At 47.9% G+C, this 11984-nt stretch overlaps 1 long non-coding RNA gene across 1 annotated transcript in view; it reads left to right on the plus strand.

Moving 5' to 3' along the window:
- Positions 1–11984, plus strand: part of LOC146197460 (uncharacterized) — a 36630-nt gene that overhangs the window by 5206 nt on the left and 19440 nt on the right. The window lies entirely within an intron of this gene.

Here is an 11984-nt window from a genome sequence, read left to right on the forward strand (position 1 = left end):
ACACTATAGTCTCGGATATCACACGACGATCTAGATGCTCACCAGTACATCTGTTTATGCTGCATCGTAAGCATGGCGTGCGAGTCACTATCTCGAAATATCTTGTTTTGAATCCCGACTTTTCCAGCCATGATGAAAAAGGTGCGCTACACTCTCGATAAGAGATTGAGTTGTTCTGCGTCTTCAAGACTTGAGCAACTCGAGTCGAACGGCCGGAAAATGGAACCAACCAGAAACCGGCCCGAAATTACTGCTTTTCGACCAAATCGACCATCCGTGATCGCTGCATGTCGATAACTGTTGCACGACCTCTGCGACTCACTTCTGTGAGTGGGACAACTGCTTTGTTCAAATGAAGGAATGGGTAAACAAACTTGACTAACACATTCAAAGAACGCTAAAAAGAATTTGTACATGCAAAGAGTACGACCAGTCCGGATTTCTCGGCAAGGTGTTGGCACCTTCGAGAGATGCACACATGCGAGGCACTATATATTCGAACAGCAGATCATGCTTCAGAGCCTCTGAATGCTTTTCGAAGGGCCGTTACACAACGAACCGCTCGCGCTCTCGTCAAAAGGAAAGCGGCACTATAACGGGGTGACGCCCCTTGACACGACGGCACGGGGATAAAAGACGGGAGGCAAGTCGCATTGAAAGGGAAAATAGGCATTGTTGTGCCAACAGCAACGAGATTAGCGCGCCTCGGCGCACTTTCCCATTACGACACCATTCCGACACGCCGAAGCCCCGGTACAAGCTCGAGACCTTATAAATATCTCCGCGCTCGCGCCGCCACCGTACACAATGCTTAACAACAGTGGCGCATACATAAAAGACATTTCCTGGCTGCGTGAGTAAACAGAGAATATGCATACGGGCTCCCGCGTGCGTTTGTGCCCGGAGTCTTCGAAAAGGAAAGTGCGTTGTATGCGTATACGCAAACACAATACGTGTATACGTAGCAATGACGTACGCCTTCCGGAACAAGATTTGGAACAAGGTGGCGTTTGTTCCGCCGAGCGTCGACAGTAAATCTCGACAGCGACAAAACAGACATTACAGCGTCGCGTTACGTAGTTTACATCCTCGATGAGTTGCGTAAACAAGCACGCACAACACCTCGTATTTATGGGCTTATACCAGGCAACACAAAGACACGCGCCGAGACCAAATAAGGCCGGAAATGAAGGCATGATTTAAGGAAGCCAAGTAGGCCGCGCCGAGTTGATATGACGACCTGTTACGTGGTTTTACGCGTTAAATAACGTGAAATGGAAACTGGTCGCATCCGGCACACACGACCTAAACAGGGGCAGTTTAGACGGGCAGGGGATGAAGACCCTGGCATTTATATTTTCAATAGCTTTCTGCCTGCTTCGACGCGCCTTTCTTCGCAGTTTTCCTGAGTAAGATGCAACTAGTTGGGTCCTTATTGTTCTTCATGCAGTTATTGTTGACACAGTTAGTGCGCAGAAACAACAGTTTCAAGGCGGTAGAGTAAGAAAAGAGAGAAGAAATACAAATGTAAAATGGCCGATATCAGTTTGTACTCACCAAACAATCGCGGTAATATAACCAGGTACCGTAGCCAAGATGTTTTTCCGGGGAAGGGAAGAGGTAATTTTTTTTTAGCGCTGGATGAGGGATGGGATGATCGAAGGGCTCTGAACAAGTACGAAACGCAATCAATCGTCGTAAACGCACGTAGATCTACGGAGCGGAGTTTAATCCAGCGTATCAAGCAGGAAATAACAATACCGGATCACACATAGTCTCGTCAGAGAGAGAAATGCGGGAAGCCAGCCGGCCAATCTTGAAACGATTAAAAAGACAACTACACAAGTCCAATGGTAATAATTTTAGATTTTGCGTTCTTGTGCACCATCGCGCGCAAGCTTAGTGTGAGAAAGGGCGGAAGAATGCACAGATTACGCCAAAGGGCAGGGCACTACAGATCCTTAACTGAGACGGGGCGTCACGAGACAAGGATAAGAAACTGTTTAGATTTGAAACAACAACAACAACAACAAGAAGCCCATAGCACGCATTGCAGCGGAAATATTTCGCGCACAAGAAAGGCACCTGGGAAAATTCCTATACTGTCACTAGTAAGCATGCAGATAACTATCAGTTCTACTTCAGTACGCCTGTTGGAGAAAGAATTTTCTTTCCTGGATCGCTGGCGATATATAGTTTAGAGGTGTTTTCCGATGTAACTGTCTGGAATATAAGACTGAATGACTCTGCTCTCATATGTTCTGTTAACCTTGCTGGGAGGTTCCTAGTTTCGAAGTCCGGTCGTCGTGGTGTACGGCCCTCCTTTCGTCCTTTTATTGCGAAAGCAATACTAGCCAGGTTTCGGACCGTCGCGTAGTCCGTGGCAGCAGTCACGAATGACCTTGAACAGCCGCGAAGAAGGAGAAGAAGAACGCTGCGGTCACTCTCGCAGCTAATCTTTCGCTCCATATTCGGTTCAGCAGCGTTGAACCCTTCTCATTTTAACATGAAAAACTTCCTTTTTGACTAGTTCTCCCCTTCATACTGTATTAGCGACTTAGCACTACACCTGTATATGTGGGAAACAAGATATCGAAAGTGCGGCATGTGATGGGGTGTTTTCCTTTTTGTTCAAGATTTTCTCTTAAGTTGCCAGCATTATTCACCGTTGTTTTACCAGAAGCGTAGAATTAAGTTTGCCCCTGCTAACTTGTGTTCAGTGAACAGACGCGAGGGCGAAACCGTTCCAGCACTCCTGGGCTATGTTCTGCGGCAGGACAGGATCTCATCGCATTTCAGGTGCGTGGCATCCGTGCTCCGCCTCCGTCGCTTCTCTTTCGCTCGCCACATCTTTCCCTCTTCCTTTATCTTGGGAATGTGGCTGTATGAACATATTCTGAATATAAAACTGAAATTCCGGCTGCACGGACTCGGCTTCAACCTCATGATTCACAGAAACTCGAACACTCGTAGACACCGGGTAAAGATAGCACAAAAAATATGAAGTGAGTCAGCGATGTCGACGCCCCGTCCTTTGCGTGTGTGGTCTTATCTAAACAGGGCAGCAAATCTCGGAAATTAACAGCACCGAATCATACCTTCGCGGCAGCTGCTACCTTTGCCGCTCGCGTAGTCTTGTCGCTTCCTGGTCGTCGGAGTGAGCGGCTTGAGATATGAGGCGGGTACGTATGTATTCCCGCAGTAATGAAACGGCGATGTCGGGCGGTGGTTTGCTGGGAGGGAAAGGCAACTAAGGCACATTAATGCAAAGGCATTCCTTGGCTCATGCATGAGCGGCGTATAGGCCGAGCCCGTAGACAAAGCTTGTCTGCAGAAGTGTCCGCACTAACTGTCAATCATCCACTCTATGTCTTTGGGCGTGGCCCACCAAAATTTTCTCCCTTGACCCTTAAAATTTGACTTCACCTAAATTTGACCAACACAAACGACAATATAAGCAGCGGTACTAAGCAACGAAGCGCATAACGAAACTTGACACGGAACTCGCAATGCTTTTGTATTTCTGCACGAAAACAGATTAAGTGCACCCCCGTAATTTTTACAATTGTTTCAATTTGAAAGTGGCAGACATAATATGAACCAGACGAATTGAATGGGAAGAACCAGAATAATGCTCGAGCTGCCTTAACATGCGCTCCGTCACCGACCGATATATTAGTGCATTTGCTAACGATGAGCTTTTCTTGGATGCTGCCGTTTTTAGTCCTTTCCCGGAGCTGACTGGCAGTCGTACAGATGAACAGCGAGATCAAATTCAGTCACATTCGGAGGCAAATGTGAAGTCAACGCCGGCTCCTGCCAGGAATGACGCGATTCGCAAATTAACTGCCTCAGTCAAGGCTGGGCAAGATACTTGAAAAAGGTGTTTTCGATACCGATCTACCTTGAAAAATTGCATTTCCCATACCGATACAATACACAGGAACTGAAATACGTTTTTGATACAGATACTCGATACTGTATCGTCGATACTTCGATACATCACTGAAGTAGCGAATATAATTTTAGGATGGTATTATGAACTGATTGAACGGATCATGGCGCCCGATGCGGACGCATGTGCGCGCTGCTCCCAGTCCATTCGTGGTAGGCAGCAATTTTTGCCGTGCGCGTCTTGCAAACGGCGTTTTCACTGCAAATGCATCAACATAAAGGCCGAGGGATACAACATCCTCATGGAATCCGGGGCCAGCAAGTACAAATGTGTTCATTGCGTGAAGCGGCTTGATCCTTCGGCGGCTGGGCTTATCTGCGGAACTAGCGACACGGAGACTCCCCCCCGAAGCGCGACGCTTTTCCCTGGATTTTCAAGACGCAGATTCCGTCAGTGCATCCTCGATTGTTATTTTAATGCTACAAGAAATGGCTAGTCGAATGGATGCGTTAATGGGTGAGATGAGACAGCTACGTGTGGAAAACGCACTCCTGCGTGAATCTTGCCTGAGTGCATCTGTTCGTACCAATAACACGGAAAGTTGAGCTAGTTGGTACATATTTTTAAGGATATTTTTGTCTTCTTCCTTGTCCTTTGTCTCCGCGCTGTTATTCCTTAAAAATCTGTTCGTACCGCGAGCCAGAGTGAGTGCTCGAATTCTGACTGCACGGAATCTCGCAACTACGCTTCAGCCGTGGCAGCAAATCTGTCCGTTAGAATGTCGGCCCCTCCACCGAAGCCTCCTGCTCAGGACCGGAGTACTCATCTGCTACGCCCGTCGAAAGCGGTGAGCCAACCACCTCGGCCTCGAGCAACGTTTGGCACAGCTAAGCAGTCCATGTTTAAAGTAGCGCCCAAACTGCCCGCGAAGAAAAGCTTATTTGTTTCTCGCCTGGACGCGAAAACAACGGCGTCAGAAATACAGGAACTCAGGTGACAAGGTTGTTACTTGCACGAAACTGAAAACGGCTCATTCTACGTTTCTCTGGATGAGCATTTATTTGAACTTCTGAGCAATCCGGAAGTGTGGCCTGATGGTTGCGTATTTCGCCCTTTTTATGGAAAGCTGTAGTCCTCACGACGCTTCGATGACCCTAACGGTGCTCTAACTACATCAGACAATGGCACAGGATATTAAGCTGCATTACCAAAACACGAGAGGGCTGCGAACTAAAAGGGAAGCTCTCTTCGTGAATGCATACGAATGTGAGTATGGCATTATGTGCCTGACGGAAACGTGGCTAAACTCATCATGTTCAAGTGCGTCTTATTTCTCAGATGAGTATGCAGTCTTCAGGGCCGATGGGGTCTATTCTGACAAGATTAAATACGGGGGCGGAGTTTTGATAGCCTGCCGTTCTGTGCTAAATGCATTTAGGAGTCCAGACGGTCCAGACCTGGAGACATACGAAGAATGTAATTCCACCGTGTGACAAATCGCACCATCTAGTTGGCTGTTACTACTTTCCACCAAATTCTGCTCCTAACGTTTTTACCGATCATTTTTTGGATATTGGGGAAAAAAATCAATTTTTCGAAATACAAGGTTCACATCTACGGGGACTTTAATCTTCCTACTGTAGATTGGTCCAATGGTTTGGTCACTAGTGACTGCGCAGCAACTCGAGAAAAAGCCGAATGTTTAATTGATTTTAGTAATTTCCATGGTTTACATGTCAATGCAATGAAATGAAGAATTGTGCTGGAAACATTTTAGACCTAATTCTATCTAATGTGCCTCGTTTTGGTGTGCAAGCGGTGCGCGATCTTCTTGTTTTGGTAGACAAATATTATTGCCCGTTTACCTTGTCGTTCTTTTTGTCTTTTCGTCCAGTGCGTGAGATGGTGCCAGAAATTTTTAGGTACGCGGACGGCAATTACCTTAGGCTGTACAATGATCTTCAGGCCTACGACTGGTCAGAATTGCTTGAGATTGAGGATGTAAACACAGGCGTTGAGCTACTTACATCAGTTGTACAGAGTATAATGAAAAAATGCATACCGCGCCGTAAATCGAAGAAGTATAGATTTCCTTGCTGGTTTTCGCGTGATTTGAGACATTACTTGAAGAAAAAAACAGAAGTATCACAAACTGTACGGGAAATCAGAAAGTGAATATTGGTACCAAAGATATTCATTGTGAGGAAAAATTGTGAAAAAGCTGATTGCACGTGATGAAGCCGAGTACCACAAGCTTCTTGAACAGAACTTTAAAAATGAACCAAACATTTTTTTGGGATTTTGTGTGCAAGCAAAGAAATGATAAGGTTAGTGTGCTGTGATAAAGACACGCGATGGTATCTGTTTCAAACCTCAAGATGTGTGCCAAGATTTTGCTGATCACTTCAGCTCTTGTTTTGTGCGCCATGATAACACGACTGCTATTATCACTTTTGAAGACAGCGCTGACTGTTTGGCTTATGATAATGTCACCGAGCATGAGGTTCTTTCGGCGATTCAGAAACTTAAGCCAAAACTTTCAACAGGAGTTGATGAAATTCCCAGCTTCGTAATCAAATGATGCGCTGACATTTTTGGCTCTGCTTTGGCGCATTTGTTCAACTTATCGTTACGAAGTGTTTTTCCTTGTCATTGGAAATTGTCAGTAGTTGTTCCTGTATTCAAGTCTGGCGATGCTTGTGTTGTGAACAACTTTCGACCTGGGTCACTGATTTGTTTTTTTTGTGAAGGATTTTGAAATGGTTATGTACGAACGGATGGGCTAATACTTCTAACAGAAGAACTCAATTCTGCAGCACGGTTTTTTAAAAGGTCGATCTGTGGAAACGAATTTATGCGGCTTTCTCGATTATACTGGCCCACATGAATTTAATCGCGGTCAGGTAGATGCAATCTACTTTGACATGACTAAAGCTTTCGATATGGTTTCCCATGAGCTACTTCTGATGAAGATGGAAAAATACGGACTTTGTCCCATGTGGGTGGCTCAAAAGCTACCTTGGCAGCCGTCGTAACATGGTCCGATTTTCCGGCTGTGTGTCCAACAAATTTCTGTCATCTTCGGGAGTGCCTCAAGGCTCCAACTTAGGACCACTGTTGTTTTTAGTGTTTGTTAATGATTTGCCGTTACATGTCAAGAACTTGAGAATTTTGCTCTTCGCAGATGATTTCAAATTATTCCGTAATATTGGAGATATTGAGGACTGCCACCAATTGCAAGATGACATTAACAACGTCGAGAAATGGTGCTTGATGAATCACTTAAAGTTGAATATTAAGAAGACTTCCGTCCTGTCTCTAATTAGGAAACGCGACACAGTTGTGTTTGATTATACACTTTTGGCGGGTCAGATTTATCGTGTGGCCCATGTACGAGACCTTGGTGTTGTTGTTGATTCAAGGCTTGATTTTAGATTGCACGTAAATTCAATTGTATTACGCGCATTGAAACATTTTGGTCTTATCTCTAGACTAACAAAAAAGACCGCGTCTTGAGTTCGCGTCAGTAGCCTGGAATAACGTATCTGCCACCTATTTCACAAAAATTGAAAATGTCCAGCGTAAGTTCATACGCATCTTTTATGATAGATATATTGGACGCTGTCGTTTCTACGACTACGATTCTCTCCTGGCAGACCTCAATATGTGTACCTACTCTTGGCGACAGGCGACTCATACGTGACATGCAGTTTCTGCAAAAAGTTGTGCGCCGTTTCGTTAACTGTGGGACCTTACTGATGTCGCTGAATTTTCGTGTGCCGCAAGCAAAGGCCGCAAAATGTTTTGACACATTTTATCCTTATTTGCACGCCAACTGCCCAATGACTCGTTTACAAATCCTGTACAACAAAACGTTTATTAACACGGACATATTTGCCTAATTGCTGTTTTCACGCCTGGTTTTAAATGTTTTTAAGTGGTCATTCTGATGTATATCTGACCTAGTGTACGCTCCTTTAGGCCACTTGGCTGTTGAGGCGTACACTCAAATAAACATTATCTATCTATCTATTATTAGTGAAGTTTACATCACTGAAATATCACTATAATGAAGTTGGTAATACGATTAGCTAAGACAGGTAACTTCCCTGTGGTTTTGGACCCTGCAATAATACCTTTAGCGCGCTTTAGACGCCGCGATGTTGGTCCTACTCTTTTTTTTTTTTCTCTCTTTTTCAAGGCTTACCGGGCAGTCCATTCCCTGCATCGTTACTACAATGGACTGATTTCGAGGTGGGGGGGGGGGGGGGGGGGGGGATTGTTTGGGCCTATTCCGTAGTGCGGCGCGCCAGCGCCGTTTTAAGGCGAGAGTGGTAATTGCTCATACTGTCGGCGTCTGTGCGGCCACACTATAACTGTCAATCAAACGACGTCATCACCTTAAATCGAAACTAACAATACTAATCGTAATCCTCCTTGTACATATACCGCGGGGAATATAGTTACAGATAAATAAATCCTGTCTCCACCGGGAATCGAACCTCCAACCCTTGGATCCCCAGCCGAGCGCTTTAACCAACAGCGCCACACCCGGGATCGTCAAACGCGCATCATAATTGTACCGTGAGGATGATAGTAGCAATGACAATGACGCTGTAATCAGTGATAAGGACAATGCTGACAATGACAATGACCATGCATTTAGTTGATAATGAGAGCAAACGTGATGCACCGTGTGCACCAGCAACGCTTAGGTTTTCGCATTTCTTCAGCGTAGATTCCGCAGTGCTCCCGGAATTTTTCCAACTGTCTCTTCTAAGAACGTTGGCTTAACCCTGTTGCGGACATTTTTTTTTCAAGAAACGGTACCAAAATGATCATTCTTTTTTTCATAAAAACACCGTTTTTTTTTTTTCATGCACGTAAAAATCTTTATTGCGCACGTATGTATTGTGGAAACTTGCCATGGTAACGATTATGCACCACTTTTGCTATATTGCAAGTATATTCTAGGCACTATACTTTTGCACCACTCACGGCTGCTTGCATTTGAGTCCTCTTCATCTTCATCCTCTACCTCGCAGTATGGAAGGTCTTCGCTCTCGCCGTCCTCGCATGAAGAACAAAATTATAATCTTCAGTGTCACTGGAGTCAGTCATGGAGGCGGTTTCTCTCCGAATGCTCCAAACTCAGACTTTCTCCTGCCTCACTAGTCTACACCGTATCCATCCAACTCTCTATCGTCCTGAGTGCCCACTCTGTGGGTCTCTAGCAACCCTCTACCACACTGTCTGGGCCTGCCAAGCTATTCAAGCAGCCCCTCGTATACTCACGCCAAGTGAGGCGGACTGGGAGAATGCCCTTCGCGCACCCGACCTGGAGGACCAGAGTCTGCTCGTTCGCCGGGCTGAAGCTGCAGCTGCGAGGGCTATTGGGGCCCTGGACTGAGGGTACCACTCCTCGTCCCTCAATATGTAATCGCCATATCATAAAATAAACGTTTTTTCACTCACTCATGGAGGAAGGAAACAACTTAGGAGAGGCCCTTGCCATTCCGAATGCATTGGAGAAAGTGTGGCGGAAGTGACGTCAAAATTTAGGGTTAGCCAAGTCGGGCCATTAGCAACGGCATCGCTGTTGCTATGAAAACTCGGGCCACTAACAACAGCGTTGCTAGGGGCCCGAGGTACGTGAGCGTCGCGGAGAAAGAAAATGCGGAGGGTAAATGAGGAGGAGACACGAGGGCAGTTCCTGGCCCTACGGGGTTAGGACGGTAGGTCAACGCCGCTTGCGGTGGGGGCTAGCCAGCCACCAAATTTTTATCTGTTGTAGGCCGTCATTGCACCCGCCACCTCTTCGGTGGTGGTGGACGACGGCCGTTGTTGCGGCGCGCGTCTTTCTCTCCCTATTCTTTTTTCCTTCTCTATTTTCTCTTCTGTCCGCACGAGGCAGCGGAGGTGGCTCAGCTACAGAGCCAGTAGCAGGTCCGTGCATTTTCTTTTCCTTCTTCCTACAGCCACAAAAACAGGAGGAGACACGTTGCAGCGTCCGCTCACAGCGCGGCCGCGCCCAACGTTAAAAAGTGACGTCAGGGCATCTCCAACATGGAGGAAGAAAAAAACGTTTTTGTCTTCCTCCATGCTGTCCATGTTCGTTCCTTCCTCCATGAAGTCAGTCGTATCGCCGTTCTCGCGCTCCGCCATGTTCATATGTGCACTGACTTCACATCAACTATAGTATTCTAGTTCACTATAACATCAAAGTTACTAGACCAAACTTTGACGTTGGCTCATATGTCGAAAAGTTAATCCGTTCAAAGCCGGTCGCGATCCGTTCAAGCCAAGCAAAAAGCAATCAGCCGCTCAGTACCCGTGCTGCCATCTCTCGACAAACCGAAAAAATGCTTTGGACGAAGCATGCCTCCTCCTCGTCTCAAAGTTCGAACAGTAATCTGTTTGCCAGAAAGCACCAGATAAGCTGGATCACGGCCAGTCTCGAGGGAGAGAGCGCTTCTCTTCTCCCGATACCGGCCGTGGCTGGATCTGGACCGCTGGACTCGTCATGTGCCAGTTCCACAGGGGGGGGGTTAACGCCTCCGTGGTACGCACTCGGTGCTCATGTACGCAACGTCATGAGCACCAGCGTGTCACCGGCCTCGTCAGTTTTAAAAAAGGGAACTTGAGAGAAAAGTTTGGAGTTCACCTCGAGCGCGCATCGACAGCAGACGTGTTCAAGCGGGGCTGAAATTCCGGGAAAAACGCCTGCCCCAGCCCGCACTGGCGCGGCTGCTGCCTCCTCCGCCCTGTTTCGAGCCCGCGTCCCGCACCTCGCTGCCTGCCCGGTTTTGCGATGGCGACAACGATTTCTGCAAGCCACACAGCTGCCACTCCGCTGCCTCCTGCTTCAATCAGTTCAGCGACACACCGGGCTGCGCCATCTTTGATGTGCTGCCCTACTCGCCGGAAGCTCTGGCAGACGGTGGCTGGTTTACAGCACATTACGTAGGCTCACACTTCCGTCCAGTCTCTGGAGCTTAGGACGCAGCGGTACCTCCTCTACCACCCGCACGACGCCAACCCCGGTACCTCGCTCGCGCCTCGCCAGTATTGCACCGCACTCTTTCGCTTGTGGCATCGCTACCGCTTGCGAAGTTTAGCTGTCCGAATTCCAAGCTCAAGATGTATGCCGTGTTCGCCACCGCACCAACACGGCCATTGTCAGCGCTCCTTCTGCTCCACTGACAGCCAGTCTCCGCCAGATCATGTTGGCCACCCTCGACAACAAAAACTACTCCGTTACCGCCAGCGTGGATGCCCCAGACGACACCTGCAAAGGCGTCATTCACAATGTGCTGCCGGACATCACGCCAGCTGAACTATAGGAATACACCCGTGCACCCGGCTACAAGGTCCTCTACGCTCGACGCATGGGATCTTCAAACACGGCGGCGATGATCATCATTTTCTCATCATGCACATTCTGCCGCCGGGAAGGCCATCGCCGTGATGTATGCTCTGGGTCCGAAATCCCACTCTGCCTCATATGCGGCCAAACGAACGCCCCGATAGGGCATCCCTGCCAGCTCCGCTGCGCCTTGTGCGACGCCGAGCAAGACTGGGGACCCTATCGCCCGAGGCCCATTTCCTGTATATTACTGGAAATAAATTTTTTCAATTTTCAAACCCCACCTGCTTCACTCGCCCTTCCGGTCCACCCAGTGGCGCTTATTGACCCTCCATCATGAAGGCCATGCAGGGTCAGCAGGAACTAGCTGCTACGGTTGGCCAACTGAATGAACTGTTCGCGGCCATGCAGGCGTCGCTCCAATCCTTTGAAGAGAAAGTCGTCCTGCTCGAGACGTCCACCCCACCAAAACCCGCAGTTCAGTCATCACAGTGCCACCCCGACAGACATCTGCGCTCTCGCCTTCGGTCTTGCGGCCCCCAACTCTAATATACCCACATGGCGGCTCTGCCACGTAACCCTTCCCGTCCAGTCCACCGACCAGGCCGCGAGCCCCTGGTGGTCTGGCAGTGGAATTACCGCGGATATCGCTGTAAACGCTCGTCCCTGCTAGTTTGTGACATCAGCTCTATCTGCACCGGACATCGCCCTTCAGGAACCCAG

This window comes from Amblyomma maculatum, chromosome 3, assembly GCF_055883805.1.
Source record: "Amblyomma maculatum isolate TAMU_Amacu chromosome 3, ASM5588380v1, whole genome shotgun sequence".
NCBI lineage: Eukaryota > Metazoa > Arthropoda > Arachnida > Ixodida > Ixodidae > Amblyomma > Amblyomma maculatum.